Below are 6797 nucleotides of genomic sequence, written 5' to 3' on the forward strand. Positions count from 1 at the left end.
TCGATATCACGCCGTATATCTGCTTTCACTCTTCACAGGCCAAAGTGTGGACACGTTTTTTTATACTTCGTTGCATGGGTCCAGGGGTATCAAACATGTGGCCTGGAGCACAGAACCGGCCAGTCACAGTGTCCAATCTGAACCATTACAAGTGAGATAATGTCAGCTTTACCACACAGCCATGAATATTATGAAAATGTAAAAGTCCTTTCTAAACTATTTAAAACTTTTTGAATAGTGTTTTAGTTTCAAAAACAACTAAAAAATGTTGTTTCTTATGTGATCCTTCATAAAACATCACATATTTTCCAACATAATTCAGGGTTTGGTTTGGTCTAAGTAAGCAGAGAAGTCCAGGCATCCAGTTTCCATGCAGATGTTTACATGAAGCTCATCATCTGATGATGAAACTTACTTTGTACCCAAGCAGCCCAACCAGAAATTGAAAGTGTACATGCATCAAGGGACGGAGCGCATCCCGTCAATAGGTCCAAAGTGCAATCGAGGCTAATCCCATGATCTTCTTATTTTCTTGTAGACTGAAGTTGAAAATCTGGCAGTATTTATTTTTGTGATTTTTTTTCCACTCTCAGCTGTCCTTCTCCTGTATTTGGGCCTGTTTGTTAATTTATTTAAATCATGTAAACAATATACAGGTACATTTAGCAAAGAAAATCTGAGAAAAACATACTATACAAAATAAAGTTAATACATTTCAATATTGCTTCTGTTCTGATTCAGTTACATGTCGAAAGGGAGAGGGAAGAAGTACACACTTATTTAATCCCACCCCTTTGCCATAAGTTATCAGTCAATATTTAGTCACTTACTGATATAATCTGTAATAAAAATAGTGAACAGATTTCTGATATAATATATACTATAATATCACATCATGAAGTTTTCTAAATAGTGACATTCACTTAATTTCAACATTTTCCCTTTTCTTTATAGCTCAAGAAGATCATATCTTTATAACTCTTTTTGAACTGTTTTATGTTTGGATATTGCTTCAATTTCATATTCAAACTGTTCCACAGCTTCACTCCATGCACAGAAACACAAAAGCTTTTTCCTGTTGTACGTACCTTCCCTGTTTTGAGTTACAAAAACCCCTTAAATTATAACTTACTCTGAATATAATCTGACAGTTCCTTATTTTTTGCTTTGAATATAATTTGTGCTGTTTGGAATTTCACTAGATCAGCAAATTTCAATATTTCAGACTGCAAAAATAGTGAGTTTGTATGTTCCCTATAACCTGCATTGTGGATGATTCGAACTGCTTTTTTTTGTTGAAGAGTAAAAAGTGAAAGTAATGTGGTTTAATAGTTGTTGCCCCAGACCTCTGCACAAAAGCTTAAGTATGGTGAAACCAGTGAACAGTAGAGAATATGAAGTGATGTCCCGTGTGATACCTGCTTTGCCTTGTTTAGTATTGCAATGCTTCGTGATACTTTGGAATGAATATATCTTACGTGAGCACTCCAGTTTTTCATCTATTATTACCCCCAGAAATTTATTTTCCCTGACTCTTTCAATATCAACACCATTTAGTTTAATCTTAGCATTGTATTTAAAGTACTATTTCCAAATAACATCATTTTAGTTTTTTTCAAATTTAATGATAATTTGTTTTTATCAAACCAGAACTTCACTTTACTTATTTCATTAGTCATATCCTCCAATAAATTCTGCAGATCATCACCAGAGCAGAAGATGTTTGTATCGTCAGCAAAGAGAACCATTTTTAATACTTTGGACACTTTACAGATGTTGTTAATGTTTAAGTTGAAGAATTTTGGGCCCAAAACTGAGCCTTGGGGTACACCACAAGCAATGTCCATACATAAGAAGCAACCACCATTTAATTTCACAAACTGCTTACTTAAATAATTCAGGACCCAATTTAAAACTACCCCTTTGACACCATAACGTTCCAGTTTTCTTATTAATATATTGTGATCTATAGTGTCAAATGCCTTTGTCAAGTCTTTGAATAACCCAGCCACATATTGCTTTTTGTCTATGGAATTTGTGATGTATTCTATTGAATTCTGCTTGATCCGTACGCTCAGTGAGTAGTTTATGTTTATCTATAAATTTTTCCAGTTGGTTGTTAAACAGTTTTTCAAGAATTTCTGAGAATTGTAAACAGTTTTATAATAGCCTTACTATATCTTTTAACCACTATCATATCAATATCAATCGGGTTCCGGCTTGAGTGAACGCTGGCGCGCCTGGCTACCGCTACTCATCGCCGGCGGAGCTCCACTACCACCAAGACATCACTTTCCAGCCTCGCCGGAGATACATCCATCGCAGGTCCCGCAGGATTTTCCATAACTGCAATGGAACTAAATCATTTTGGTCTGCTACTCGCCGCCCTCGCAGGAACCCTGATCGGGCTGTCAACCACCAATCTCTAGCCCACCTGCCCAGGGCGCCGACCGTGATTAGCAAAAAAGAAAATACTCCAATCAGTTTCGGTCTTCTAAACATTCGCTCACTGACAAATAAGGGGCCTCTCATCCAAGACCTCCTATCTGACCGTAAGTTTGACTTTTTCTCCTAAACTGAAACCTGGCAACAACCTGATGACTTTTCTCAGCTAAATGAATCCACTCCTCTGGCTCCTGCAAAAACCCACTCTGTTTCCTTTGCTCCCTGGTTTACCTCTGACCTCCGAGCTTTGAAGGCCAAAGCTCGGCAGCTAGAGCGTAAATATAAGAAATCTGCTTTAACTGTTGACGCAGAAATCTATAAATACCATGTACTTCAGTATAAAGACTCCATCAGCAAGGCCAAACAAAGCTTCTACTCTGGTATTATCAGGTCTTATTAGGGTAATGCAAGGACTCTGTTTTCAGTTCCCAACAAACTAATTCAACCCCCCAACGCTTTACCACCACACTTCTATTCCTCTGAAACCTGCAACTCCTTGATGTTGTTCTGGACTACGAAAATGAATAACATCCACCAGCAACTCAGATCAAATGTTGTGTCTACCTCCTCTCCAGAACCTTTTCTCCTTTTTGAGCCGTTTTCCACTTTTCATCTTCCCGATTTATCCGATATTTCCGAGTTCATATGTAAATCAAAACCTGCCACATGTCATCTTGACCCCATGCCTACAGGGCTTGTGAAATCCTGCCTCTCTGCTATCATTCACTCTTCTCTCACCACCGGTATCATTCCCTCCTTATTCAAGACTGATTCAAAAAACCTTCTTTAGATCCTAACAACTTTAACAACCTCCGTCCGATTTCCAATTTACCCTTCATTTCTAAAATACTCGAAAAAGTGGTTGCAGCTCAACTTCATGTACGCCTGGTTAATAATATAATTTACGAGAGATTTCAATCTGGTTTTCGCTCATGTCACAGTACAGAAACTGCTTTATTTAAAGTCGCTAACGATCTTCTAATCGGAGCTGACTCTGGCCTTCTCACCATTCTCGTCCTTTTAGATCTGAGTTCAGCCTTCGACACCATCTCTCACTCTGTACTTCTAAGCAGACTTTCCTCTCTCAGCATCTCCGACACACCCCTCGCCTGGTTTCAATCATATCTCCTCGACCGCTCCCAGTTTATTCAACTAAGATCATTCCGCTCTCGTCTATTGCCCGTCACCTCTGGTGTACCTCAAGGCTCAGTTTTAGGCCCTCTTCATAACATACATCCTCCCTCTAGGTACCATTTTCTGCATATTTGATCTTCAGTTTCACTGTTTTGCTGATGACACCCAGTTATATCTCTCTTGCAAACCTGATTCCTCCCTCCCACCTTCCTCCCTTTCAGAATGTCTATCCGAGTTAAAATCCTGGTTTATCTCTAATTTTCTCAAGCTCAACGAGGATAAAACTGAGATCCTTCTTATTGGTACCAAATCCAACCTTTTGAAGGTGAACCATTTCTCACTCACCATCGATAACTCGACAGTTTTCCCTTCACCTCAGGTTAAGAGCCTTGGTGTCATCCTAGACAGTTCACTATCCTATAAATCTCACATCAATAATCTCACCCGTTCTGCCTACTTCCATCTACGCAACATTAACAGATTGCTTCCTTCTCTTTCCACCCAGTCTACGTCCATTCTTGTCCACAGTCTTGTAACCTCCTGTATTGACTACTGCAATTCTCTTTTGCATGGTCTCCCCCAAAAATTCCCCCATAAGCTTCAACTGGTTCAGAACTCTGCTGCTCGCATTATCATCAGAACCCCTCCTACCAGCACATCACCCCTGTTCTTCAGGAACTTCACTGGCTCCCTGTGAAATTCCGGATAATATTCAAACTTCTGCTCACCTTTAAGGCCCTTCATAACCTCGCTCCTCCTTACCTTTCTTACCTGTTAAGCAGTACCTGTTCTGCCCGTTCACTTTGATCTTCTTCTATCCAGCTTGCTGTACCTTCTTTCCGCCTCACCACCATGGGAAGCAGAGCTTTCAGCTGCTCTGCTCCCACACTGTGGAGCTCTCTACCCCCAAATATAAGAAACATTGGTTCTCTCCCCCAGTTTAAATCCCAACTCAAAACCCATCTGTTCAAATCTGCATATTCACTGTGAATCCATTGTTAGTTAATTTTATCCTGTGCTTTTTGTTTTATTGTTCTTATTTTGACATTGTTTTATTATGTTTTGATCCTATTGTAAAGTGTCCTTGGGTGACTTGAAAGGCGCTCATAAATAAAATTTATTATTATTATTATTAATATCAGTACAATCCAAAGATTGCCACAACCTCCATATTATATTCTTCACGGTCATTACAAATTAAATACTTGGGATAGTTCTCTTGTCCAGCCCCACGTTTTATAACACTGTTCAGTATTTCCCATAAACTTTTAATATTATTTCTTTTTATACCTAATTGCTTCTTATGGTATTCCTTTTCACTACATTTAAGTATATTAATTGACTTGGATTTTTTTTATATCTTTTGTATCTGATTTCAGCATCTTCAGTTCTCTTTCTTAAGAAATCTCTGTATAGAATATTTTTCTTTATAGATGCATTTTGCAGACATTTTCTTATCCTTGGACAGCCCATATATTTATGTTTCCTACTATATTGCTTTATTGGATTTTGGATTTTATTTCAGTTTCACACTTTTTTGCATTAAATCTTGTCCAAATACAACACGTGCCTGTTCCTTGCCTGCAAGAGAGAGTTTAGCTGGCTGTGAATCTCAATATAGGACACTGGGTCACATTGGGTGCAACAGTACAGTGAAATCATAGCCCTCTGCGAGGGACGTCGAGTGACAGTTCTACTCCAACATGGAGAAATCACAGGCTGAAGGTCAAAACGACGAGGAAACAAGGTCCACTCACTCAAGAAGGTCCTCAAAGTCTTCAGGAAAACTGATTGTTAGATCATCTGCAGCATGTTCAAGCAGGTCATCAGCATCAACCCGAGCCAGTATGGCAGCAGCGCGGGCACAAGCAGAAGCTCAAGCAGCAAAAGCCAGATTAGCTTACGCTGAGAAGGAGATGAACATTAAAGTAGAAAAGGCCCGCCTAGAAGCAACTCTGGATGTAATCAACCTCCAAAAGGAAGCAGATGCAGCCTTGGCTAAAGCAGAGCTAATGGAGTCAGCAGCAGCTCAATTTGACAAAGCTGAATCAGGAGAAGAGTGGCCATTGTCACCCCTACAAGTAACCCCAGAGCAAAAAGTGAGTGAATACATAAATAAACACAGCCACACTGACCTGGCTCCAGACATTACATCTCACCATGACAACAGTAAATATCAGAATGAACAATCCAAACAACCAGTAATGTACACACCTCTTTGTCCCAAACAAGAGCCAGTGCAGCACTCATTCATGCCACAAGATGGGGCAGAGAGACGACTACAAAGAGATGTAAGTCCACAGACTCTCCACGATGCATTACAACTGCAGCACGGATTAAGCTCAAATAATAATGCAGACACCATAGCAAGTGACCTCGCCAGATTCTTAGCCAAGAGTCAGCTAATAACTGGAGGACTGTCAAGAAACAAGCCAGAAAATTACCTTAGTTGGAAAGCCACATTCCAGAGCACTGTTAGGGACCTTGGTCTAACAGCCACTGAAGAAATCAACCTACTCATTAAGTGGCTAGGCCCAGAGTCTTCTGAACACGCCAAGAGATTAAAAGCAGTCAACATGAAGCATCCACCTGCCGGTCTGAACATGATATGGTTGAGACTAGAGGAATGTTACGGCTCACCAGAAGCAATAGAAAACTCCTTGTTTGCCCGAATACGAGACTTTCCAAAGCTCTCCAGTAAAGAACCACACAAGCTTCGTGACCTATCAGATCTGCTGTGTGAACTCCAAGCTGCAAAGCTAGATGGTTATTTGCCTGGTTTAAGTTACCTCGACACAGCTAGGGGAGTACATCCAATTGTGGAGAAGCTGCCCTTCCATCTTCAAGAGAAGTGGACAATGGTAGGGTCAAAGTTTAAAGAAGACCACAATGTTAGCTTCCCACCGTTCTCATTCTTTGTTGAATTTGTGAAACGTCAAGCAAAAGCAAGGAATGATCCAAGCTTTACCACACCTTTCAACACGACTCTTTCCTATGCCAACCACATGTCCAGCTACAGAAAAGAAAAACCGTTAAGTAACCACAACCAAAGGTCATCGGTTACAGTGCACAAGACGGACATATCATCAGAGGGATCAAAGGCAAAAAAGACAGACGAAGACATTGAAAGACAATGCCCCATACATCACAAACCCCACCCACTCAAAAGATGCAGGGGCTTTAGAGCTATGCTGCTTGAGCAGAGGAAGAGGTTCCTC

Source organism: Neolamprologus brichardi, chromosome 14, assembly GCF_056152115.1.
Source record: "Neolamprologus brichardi isolate AB-2024 chromosome 14, ASM5615211v1, whole genome shotgun sequence".
NCBI classification, from domain to species: Eukaryota; Metazoa; Chordata; class Actinopteri; order Cichliformes; family Cichlidae; genus Neolamprologus; species Neolamprologus brichardi.